The sequence below is a fragment of the Medicago sativa genome, chromosome 6 (genome assembly GCF_051527215.1).
Source record: "Medicago sativa cultivar Bolivia chromosome 6, Bolivia_mono, whole genome shotgun sequence".
Lineage (NCBI taxonomy): Eukaryota > Viridiplantae > Streptophyta > Magnoliopsida > Fabales > Fabaceae > Medicago > Medicago sativa.
In genome coordinates this window covers 96,047,965-96,059,991 of record NC_140754.1, presented here as the reverse complement: position 1 = coordinate 96,059,991, position 12,027 = coordinate 96,047,965, and positions in this window count along the sequence as shown.

The following is a 12,027-nucleotide window of genomic DNA, read 5'->3' as shown; positions in this document are numbered from 1 at the left end:
TTTACTCATATAACTGGGCTTTTGAACTAACCAAATCCAATATCTTTTGGCCATTACTTTTCTCACCCTATGCGTTTTTCACATGCCATTTTTTTCTTCAAAATACTCTTTGCTTGGAGTATAGAATCCAAACTATGCTTTAGATTATAGAATTCGAACTGTTCTAAAATTACTAATGTCTATCCAAAGCTTGTCAATATACAATTTGGATTATAGAAGCCTAAACCTTTCAAAATTATTTTGGATTCCAAAATCTGTTAAACCCTTTAAAAGACCATTTTGAAAGTAGATTGCAGTGTATAAATTGACACAGTTTAGATTATATAAACTAAACATTTAACAAACAGTTTGAATTATATAATTCGAAGTGTATCGGCACAGAAACATATTCACATAATTTGTGTTGTTTGACAAAATGACGAATCAGTATTGATTTGAACATACATACAAGCAAATTATAGGAAAAAAAATCAATGAAAGCATGTGGAACTATACACATGTAACATAAAACTAAAATAGTGTCGCAAATATTCAAAGGTTACAACCAAAAGGATCCAAACACAAATTAAAAAAACATAAATTATCCAAATGTTACAACACAATCATGAAACTATTGGGTAGCATGGCCACCCCTAACACGCTTACACTAATAGACAACCCCTCTCTGAGCCTCTTGTAGAATCACATACAATTCAGTCCTCCATTTGATTACTGGAAATGTTACCAAGGGCATGGTCTCTGGTGTGCTCCGACTGTGACAATCTCATTGTCAGTCTTCATGTTGCTCAGCGAAAATCTCAACAAAGGCCTCCTGCTCAGCTGGCCTCAAGATATGAACATCCTCATGCTGGTGTATGATGTATGGATGTGAAATGGTAAAATACCATTTCATGTAGTCGGTGTAGGCAGACCCAAATTCTGTGCTCTCAGTACATTATCGAGATATTGCATGTAGTGCTAATTGAATCGTTTGTATATTGTTGATCAATTTCCATTATAGTATAATGTTGTTGAATATGAGCTATGTAATTGTTGTTGAGAAAATTACTCGTTGTTGAATTGTTTGTGTATTAGGTGCGTCTAAACATGCCATTTTATGTCTTGGTTTTTCATTTTAGTTCTGCACTGCATTTTTCTTTGTAACCCATTGCTAACTACCATTCCTGCAAATGACGGTTAGTTGTCGTTCTTGAAACAGTTTTTAACTATTGTTCTAAAGCGAACAATAGTTAATTGTTATTGGGGGTGTTTTCGTCGGTTAGAGGTGTTTGTGAGCAACTGGGAGGTGTCTAAAGAGAACTTCTATCACACGTACGATAGGCCAAGCCCATAACATAAGCCACACAAAAAAAAGACAATTTTAACACCTCCTATGCAAACTGTGCAAGTCTCACTTTAGGGCTATAGTAGGGGTAGGAATTAATAGATCACCAATCGATGGGTGAACGACCTATCTTACATTAAATCATGTCCAATTTTTTAAATGAAGAAGATTAAGATTTTTTTTAAAAGCCTATTTAGGTCTAAGAGACCTGCATACTTAAGTAAATATAAAAGATATTTTTTAGGCAAAATTACACATTTAGTCTCTTAACTTAATTTCAGGTAACAATTTGGTCATTTAACTTTTTATCATTGCAATTTTGTCATTTTAGTCTATTTGCATATGCATTTTCAAGCTTCAAATTCATGTTTTTCCTTTTCTTATGACCTTTCAATCTTTAAATATATGGTCTTTCATCTATGTTTGCATACGAATCTTAGATTTGAATCTTGTTCTTTTATTACCACATGGAACAACGGGTGTGGTTATCATGCATAAGCCATAACTTATGCACCATGCATAAGTCCTGCATAAGTCCAGCCCATTAACACCTAGCCCAACAAAATTGCTTTCTACACCCCAGAATATTGCTCAAAATATTGTAAATATTGCTCTCTTGAATAGATCATGGTATGAATGATCTAACTGAGCTTCATTTGAAATATGATTCACAACTACAGTACCTCATATACATTGAACATATTGATTCTCAAGTACCAAGTGTACATGTATTCTCCAAGTTAGCTGAACTATATCTGGAGGGAATGGAAAATTTAAAAGAATTATGCAATGGTCCCATCTCATTTGACTCTATGAACAATTTAGAGAAGCTAACCATCAAGTGTTGTCAAAATTTACAAAGGTTGTTCAAAAGCAGCCTAAATCTTTTCAATCTGAAGAACGTGACGCTAAAATCATGTCCAATGTTAGTTTCTGCTTTTAACTTGTCCACTTCTGTTGGAGAGTTTGGAAATAATTGATTGCGAGAAATTGGAAATCATAATTACATATGATACAAATGAAGAAGTAGTCCATGGTGATAATGATAACAAGAATTGCAGCTCGATGTTTCCAAGGCTGAATGATCATTAACACCTAGCCATAACTTTTGGTTTTGTTTTAGCTCAAAATATTGCTCTCTTGAATATTGTAAATTATGCCAGAATCTTCAATCTCATCACCGTCATCATCACTGTACTGGAATGCCAAAACCATTTTGCTGTGGCAATGGTTTCTGCGAGTTGTACTCCAAAACCATTTTGTTGTGGAAATGGTTTCTAAAATCTTCAATCTCATCATCAACACTGTCGTTCATCATCATCACCGTCATCATCACTGTACCGGAATGCCAAAACCATTTTGCTATGGAAAAGATTTCTGTGAGTTGGACTCCAAAACCATTTTGCAGTGGAAATGGTTTCTGCGAGTTGGACTCCAAAACCATTTTGTTGTGGAAATGGTTTATGTGAGTTGTACTCCAAAACCATTAGATGTACTTAATGGTTTTCTTTGATCGGTCTCCTCTCTTCTCTCAACTTCGTCTTCTTAAAAAAACTCTTTCCAGAAACACAATTCAAACCCTCTCTCATACCAAAAAACAGATCAAACTCATTCGAAAATTCTCAAGAACATTCAAACAATGTTCATGAGCAATTTTTCCAGAAAATCATAAACTCACATAACACCACAAAAATCATCGTTACAAACCACACAAGCACAAATCTAAACACACAAACTCAAATCGTTCATCAATTCAAAGCCGAATTTCGAATCTACGTTTTGCAAAATCGGACAGCAATAACATACTCACCAAAACCACAAATCGGCGTTCAAACGATATCAAACCAGTTCAAATCTCCTTCCAAATTGTGAAGCATCGTAGATCCGAAACTCGAATCTCAACAACAACAAACCGTTTTCAGAGAACAGAGAAAGATTTGAAACAGGGATGAGAAGAGGTTTCTAAAGATGTAAAAAGATTAAGTTTAAGATTCCGGCGCGGTGGTTCCGTCACCGGAAACTCAACCGTCGCCGGAATCTTCATGTTTATTAACCGGTTTTCTGGAAAAAAATTGAGAAAGATGAAGTTTGAGAGAAAGGAGAGGGTAACATGTTTGTTAGAGAGAGAAGAATGAGATGTTATGACCTCCTCCCTTCACGTGCATGCTTAATGGGGTCCAGCAGATCTGGAACGTTAAACAAATCTGACGGTTGTGGTGTCCTTATGCACGGTGCATAAGGAAATCACTTATGCACCATAACTTCAGCCTGGAACAACTACTAAACGTAGAAAGCTTCATGTTATTCCACCTTGCATAAAACTACAAACGAAGTAGAAGCAATGGCACTTATAGGTGGCAAGAACTTGAAGTTTGCAACAACCCAAGCAGAGGTTTTGAAATTTGTGATACTTTTCGGTTTAGCTCAATGCACTCTAGATTTGTCATTTAATAAGTGTTGATCATGCCTTAATAATGCCATTGGAGAATTTATAATGTATCCTAGTTATGGAAAGGAGTGTGCGAGAATTTTATTTCCTAAAATTGATCAGTTAATCATACTTCAATCTCTTCCGAAAACCTCAAGTTTAAAATGAACATTTTCTTTTGCCCGAGCTCAGCTCAAATAAAGTTCACGAGTAACTCAGCTCAGCTCGTTAGGTTCAACACATCTGTTCGAATCAAAGAATTAATTTTTTTTTAATATCTAAAAGGAAAAGAAAAATTAAAATAAAAGCTATCACAAGCATATACATAATATTATTTAAATGATGTACACAATAACAAAGTTTATACTCCCTCTAGTCACTATTATAAGCCTAAAATTTAGATTTAGGTTTATTGAATTAGTAATGTATCTTGTCTATATTATAGACCAGATATATCAATTGTTCAATGATCCTAAAATATATTTTTCTGGTAATAATAGTGACAGGAGGGAGTGCATGTATAAATATGAAAATAAATATAGAAAACAAAATACATAGCAAGCTACAACGAACCTAATACAATAATACAAAAAAAAAAACAATAAAACAAGTATATCTAATTCCACACACACGCTCGCACGCACGCGCTTGCACACATATGCATATAATCGAGCCAGTTTAAGAATCAAAGAAGCTGAAATATATATAGTTCAAGTTCAGATCATTAAGTTTGTTAACTTAATTTCAGATCATAAATGTTGTGTATTTTGAAGAGTCTAATATTTCTTCCTTAGTAAAGCTACTTAAGTTTTCATTTTTTTTCTCTCAATATTTCTTCCTGATCCCACAAAAACCGGCACATTCCACCGCTGTGGTTAGCCAAAATTTATTATTTGTCTTCATCCTTGTTATATTCCTCTATTTTTCAATTGTAAAAGTACAAGATATTTCTCTCTCTCCATTCGAAAAATACCAGTTTCTACAACACTACAGTCACTGGTATAAATACAATTAATGTTGTAAATACAAGTGATATTGTATATGAATTTTTTTTTATGTGGAGAGGCGACACAAACTTTAGTGTATGTCAAAAGAATAGTACAACTAAAGAACTGTTCTCATTGTGCCCCATGTCAAAAGACGGTGTGATTTGATACAATGCATGCATGCTTCGATATTCTAACGAAAACTTCTTTTGCACTGTTTATATAATACCTTTTGCTACCACATGGAACAACTACAAAATGTAGGAAGCTTCATGTTATTCCACCAATGGAGTAGCAGTAGGTGCACATATTGGTGGCAAAAAGTTGAAGTTTGCAACAATCCAAGCAGAAGTTTTAAAATCTGTGATACTTTTCGGTTTAGCTCAATGTACTATAGATTTGTCATTTAATAACTGCTGATCATGCCTTAATAGTGCTATTGGAGAATTTTTCAATGGATCTTAGTTATGGAAAGGAAAGTGTGAGAATTTTATTTCCTAAAATTGCTCAGTTAATCATACTTCAATCTCATCCAAAAACCTAGAGTTAAAAAAAGGCAAATGTTAACATGTGCCCCAAGGGCATATGTTAAGGAATTTAAAATAGAAATAGTTGTCTTAAAAGTTGTGCATTCAACTTTTTAAAGTCAAAGTTTTACTCTTTTCCACAAAAAAATTCTAGTTTTGGATTCCTTAACTTGTGCCCTGAGGGCACAAGATAACAAGACCCTTAAAAAAAAAAAAAATTATTTAGCTTGTGTTTAGCTCAAATAAAATTCACGAGTAACTCGGTTCGATTCTTTAGCTTCAGCATGTCCGCTCAAATCAAAGAATTAAATTTTTTTAATATCTAAAAACTATAAAAAATTATATCATTGACCTTTTAATTTTTCTTTTAAAAAGGAAAAAAAGAATAAAAATAAACGGTATCACAAGTATATACATTATTTAAATGACATGTACAAAAAGTAAGTTTACACTCCCTATAGTCACTATTATAAGCCTAAAATTTATTTTTAGGTTTGTTAAATTGGTGATGTATATTGTCTATATTATAGACCGGATATATCAATTGTTCAATGAACCTAAAACATTATTTTCTTGTTATAATAGTGACAAGAGGGAATGCATGTATCAATATGAAAATAAATATAGAAAACTAAACACATAGCAAGCTACAACAAACCTAAAACAATAATACAAAAAATACAATAAAACATGTATATCTAATTCCACACACATGCGCTCACTCGCACTTGCACACACATATGCATATAATCGAGACAATTTATGAATCAAAGAAGCAGACCTATATATAGTTCCAATTCAGTTAATTAAGTTAACAAACTTAGTTTTTAGCTCACGTTCAGCTCATTTGGTTCCTGGACCAAGTATAACTTGATAATTATCGAGTCAAATTCTGAATTTTATTCTAGGTTGCTCAGTTCATTGCTAGACTTAGATACATGCATGATCAAGGCCTTTTTTTGTTGTTGTCAAGATTAGCGATTATGGCTTAAAATAGAGTTGTGAATTTGTGTATGGTCCATCGGCCCCTTATTTTAGTATGAGCCAGACTGTAAGAAAACATAAACAATTGTATCTTTCTAGACCATCCCATCTGTCCTATAATTTTAAAGGACAACCCAAAAGACACTGATTGCGTAAGGACAACCCAAAAGACACTGATTGCGGTGAAATCAACAATGTTTTCGGTTGATGGGAACAATACGAAACCATAAACAAGGAGGGCTGGCACGCTATCTCGGGACGCGGCAAACTCACGAGCCTTTTCTCTAGATAACTTCGGAGGAAACCGAGAGCTTTTCCTCTTGTCTTCACATGCTAGCAAATCCGGACACTTCAATGTTTAGAGCTTCATCCAATTTTTCAATTTTTGGAGGATGGCTGATTTCCACATATGGACCCTTGCCTTTTGGAGGAATGCCCACAATCCTTTCAAACTCTTCAAACGTGGGTGCTAGTTGGAGGTCTTGGAATAGGAAACTTCTGACCGGGGGGTCATAGAACTGTGCTAATGCTGTGATAGCGTCTGCTTGGACATTGGTGAATAAGAGGTCAAGGATGTCACCATACTTGAAGACAAAAACACTCTTTGGAATTGCTGTTAATTCGACGCTCAAATCTTTAAGACTTTCCAAATTTGGGAGGTCGACTTTGTATGACAGAGTTGTTCTTTTCTCGGAGCCCATGTTCAATTTGTTATGCACTTGCAACACAATTTTAGCCTTTGCAATTCCCTGAAACAAACTTGTATATCAAGAAAATGATTTTATGCATGTGGATGCAATGCATGTATGCTTTGTGTGAGTATGGATAATTGGGAAACAAAACTTAAAGGGAATAGGCTCCCTTTGAGGGCTTAGTACCTTGTGCTTTCTATATCAAGGTTCTCACCAAGGATAGTTCTAAGGTTTTTTGAGTTAGGAGTACCTAGTGTCATGGAGGCATCTCAGAATTTTGTCATAATAACGGGTTAACCATTATGCTTGTGATAGCTTTTATTTTAATTCTTTCTTTTCCTTTTTAAATGAAAAATTAAAAGGTCAAAGATATAATTTTTTATACTTTTTAGATATTAAAAAAATTAATTCTTTGATTCGAACGGACGTCTTAAATCTAATGAGGCAAACCGAGTTACTCATGAACTTTATACGAGTGCGAACTTTATACGAGCCGAACCGAGTTACTCATGAACTTTATACGAGTGCGAACTTTATTGAGCCGCACTCATGCTCAATAAAATTTTCGTTTTGAACTTGAGATTTTTGAAAGACTTTTGAAGTATGATTAACCATGCAGTTTTAGGAAATAATTTTCGCAATCTCCTTATACATTGAAAATTCTCCAATGGCACTATTAAGGCAGGATCAACAGTTATTAAATGACAACTCTAGAGTGCATTGATCTAAACTGAAAAGTATCACAGATTTCTAAACATCTGCTTGGGTTAATGCAAACTTCAAGTTCTTGCCACCAATAAGTTCACAACATTAGCACAGTTAAATCACATACACAAAAATAAAGTTTATACTTCCTCTAGTCACTATTATAAGTTTAAAATATATTTTTAGGTTTATTGAATTAGTAATGTATCTTCTCTATATTATAGACCGGATATATCAATTGTTCAATAAACTTAAAATATATTTTTTCTAGTTATAATAGTGACAGGACGGAGTACATGTATTAATATAAAATAAATATAAAAAACTAAATATTAGAATATGTCTATATTCATTGTATATTTACTTAATGGATTGCTAATAAATATTTATAAGTCAAATATACAATGAATATAGACATATTATAATACTAAACACACAATAAGCTACAACGAACCTAATACAATAATACAAAAAATAAAATAAAACAAGTATATCTAATTTCAAACAAACGCTCGCACTCACACGCTCACACAAACATATGCATATAATCGAGTCAATTTATGAAACAAAGGAGCTGAACTATATGTAGTTCAAGTTCAGATCATTTAGTTACCAAACTAAATTTCTAGATCACGTTCAACTCATTTGGTTCATGAACCAAATATGACGAGTTAACTATCGAGTCAAATTCTGAACTTTATTCGAGTTGACTCAGTCATTGCCAGACTTAATTACATGCATGATCGAAGCCTTTTTTTATTAACAAGATTAGCGATTATGCCTTAAAATACAACTGCCAATATGAGTTTGGTCCATCAGCCCCCTATTTTAATAGAGTAGTGTTATTTGAACATCCATTTGTTTGACAATCAATTGGACAACCATATTTTTACAAAGAAAAATATGTATTGACACGAAACCAAAGTAATAGCTAAAGAAAGTAAAAGTATACTCCATCCTTGGTTTAAATACATGGGATAATGTATATGGGCTTTTTCCGTGGAGAAGCAACACAACTTTTAGTGTGTCATCAATGCAAAACAAATGCAAAACAAATGCAACTAAAGACCTGTTCGCATTGTGCCCCATGTCGAAAGAAGGTGTTATTTGGTAATGATGCATGCTTGCTTCGATATTCAGACAACAATTTCTTTTGCACTATTTATACAAGACCTTTTACGTCAATATGGAACAACTATAATAACGTGTCAAAACAAACAATTTTTTTAGCCCGAGTTCGACTCGTATAAAGTTCACGAGCAACTTTGTTCAACTCGTTGCACGTTTGCTTGAATCAAAGATTTTTTTTTTTTAATATAAGATAAGCATAAAAAGTATCATATCTTTGACTTTTTATGTATTCCACCTTGCATAAAACTGCAAATGAAGCAGCAACAAGTGCAGTTATTGGTGGCAAGAACTTGTAGTTTGCAACAAGCCAAGCAGAAGTTTCAAAATTTGTGACACTTTTCGGTATAGCTCAATGTAGGTCGGATTTTACATTTAACACGTAAAAAAATCTTTTCTTTTCTTTTTTTGTCGAAAAAGTTAAAAAAGAAAATTAATTTTTCTTTTAAAAAAAAGATTGAATTAAAATAAAAAATATCACAAAAATATATATTGTTTAAAGGACATACACAGATATAAAGCTTTTATAAGTCTAGGTGTAATTAGGATAACTGGTTGTCAATTCAAGGCCCTCTTATTTAACATGCAATGTTTTTTTTTTTTTTTTTGGATAAGCAATTTAACGTGAAAAGATGAATATTGTACAATTTTTATGGTTCTTAGCATGGACTCAAGTACACACAAAAGATGGTTTCTCTTTTGACCTCCAAAAATGCAAAAATCGTTGGAAGATAACTTTCAAACGTCATTTTTATATGTTTTAAGAGAAAATCTTGTGTGGACCAGGACCAAGAATTTTGGTTTGGTCACACACACAAGAATTTGCCTTCTCTCTCTTCTCTTCTCTCTTCTCCATTTTCTCTCTCTTCTCTCTTCTCTCTCTTCTCTCTTCTCTCTTTGTGTGTGACCAAACCAAAATTTTTGGTCATGGTCCACACAAGTGTTTCTCATGTTTTAAAAGGCTTCGAAAGATATCTCCCAAAAATTGTTTTTTAAGATAAAGAAAAATAGAAGGACCAAAAGAGCAACTTTTTCAGAATTGTCTTGTGTTATCATTGGTAAATCTCTTTTGAATCCATCCATTAACCTCAAAAATTTGGTAGCAACTTTTTCACCCAATATTTTAAAAAATAATATAGTTTCAAAAATGTACTTTAAAAAAGATTTAAATTTATTCATAAGTATACTATAACAATTATTTGTTGAAATTTATATGAGTTTCACCAAATTTTTGTTATCTAACACATACTCCTTTTTTTGTTGTTGAAATTCATACGAGTTTCATCAAATTAATATGAGATCTCAAAATCTATTGGTCATATCAAATTAAAATTTTACAATAATCAATAAAAAAGAGTATTCTGATTATATTGTGTTAATGAGTGTGTTGCTATCATTGCTCTTCGGTATTTACTTAGGCTTTGCTTGAGAGTTTGGAGAGGAGAGGAGGGGAATGGAGGGTTTTGTGGGGTGGAAAATATGAGGGAAAATAGAGAAATCTTTCATATTTTTTGATAGAATAGTTTTTTAGGTAGTGATAAATTAACGCATATGATTACTATATTTTTATTTTAAGAATATTATAACAATGTATATTAATTAAATTTGAAAAATTTATATAAACTCTCCAAAACTCTCCTCCAATACAATTTTTGAGTTCCCCAACTGAGAAGAGATTTGTATTATGAAGAAAAATTAACCCAGTCATCCCATCCTATTTGCCTCTACTTCTTACACTTGCTGATTCCTTTCCTCTAAAATCCTCCCCTCCCTTCTCCATAAAAACTTATGAATTCATATAGTTATTTGAAATTTGATCATATAAATAAATATTTGGGAATTCAAATTACAAAATCTTGATTATAAAAGTTATTATAAAAATGTTATAGGTCATTATATTTTTAGGCAAACATTATCTGTTTAAAATCGCTATACAACAAAACCACTCTGATTTTTTTTCTTTCTCTAAATTTTGTCGTAATTTAACTTTTTTTAGTAGTGTGATGTAATGAAAAATTATTTGTTTTCACTAGATGTTACCAAACGAAGAAAGTAACAAAATTTTGTTTTCTCTTTATTAATTACTTATTTAATTTACCGAATAATCTCTACATGCAAAGCTGTGAGATTAACCCAATTAGGAGTAGATTTAATTGGTTGACACAAAAATGAAGCTTTGTAACTTGTGAAGGGACATGCCAGGCCAACAACTTGATAAATAACAAAAGATAGGCGTAGGTTTGTTCATCAAATCATTCAAATTAAACTAGACCTATGTAGCTAGAATGTTTCATATGCATTATGTTTATTTAGGGTTGTTACTTTTTTTTTTTTTGAGGGCTTTTAGGGTTGTTACTTGTATGGTGAATATAGGCCACCTATATGGGCTATACATATGTTAAGATTGTGTGTACATCTTTCATGGCAAACGCTATATTAGGTTTCTTTCAAATAGAGTTATGATTTGGTTTGTTGGTTAGTCATGATCAATAGTTGGGAGGAATAATAAAGGTTTATTTTTCTTTATGAGAATGAGATTGGTATTGATCATATCATATAGGCACGCACAAATCTTAAGGATGGTGAAGATTTAGATATGGGGACAAAGGAAGTGGTTAGGATATATATATTAGATTGGTTGGTTACTCTCAAAAGCTTAATTAGCCATGTGAAAAGCATGATGATGCTAAATAAAACACAACCTCCAAAATATGATATAGCTAGCTAAATAAAGCATGATGATGCTTTCTTTATGAGAATGAGATTGGTATTGATCATATAGGCACGTCTGTTCATTTGTACTATGTATAAAAGAGATAAGATATAGCTAGCTAGTAGATATAGCCATACCATGACCCCAAAGTTTTGATTTTAACTTTTAAATTATGATAGTACAAATAATTGAGATGTAACTTGCTTGATAGTACAAATAAAGTTTAGCATTTTCGATATTTAATAACCTGCTAAATGAGTATAAGGTGATATAGGTTCCTTTCAAAAATATATGTAAGGTGATATAGGTATATCTGTCAATTTATAAGACCCTTTGAAATTTGATCCCAACCCACATATTAGTGAGCTATAAGGTTTCCAATGTTAAAAAAAAACCTACTTAAGTTAGACCTTAAAAATGTGTTTGGATGAAGGGTTTATGAGAGGAGGGTTTACTTTTCGTTTTTAAATTACGGACACTGAGAGTTTTCGCAAAACCTTAATGATTTTTTTTTTTTTACAGGGTGGTAAACCACAAATA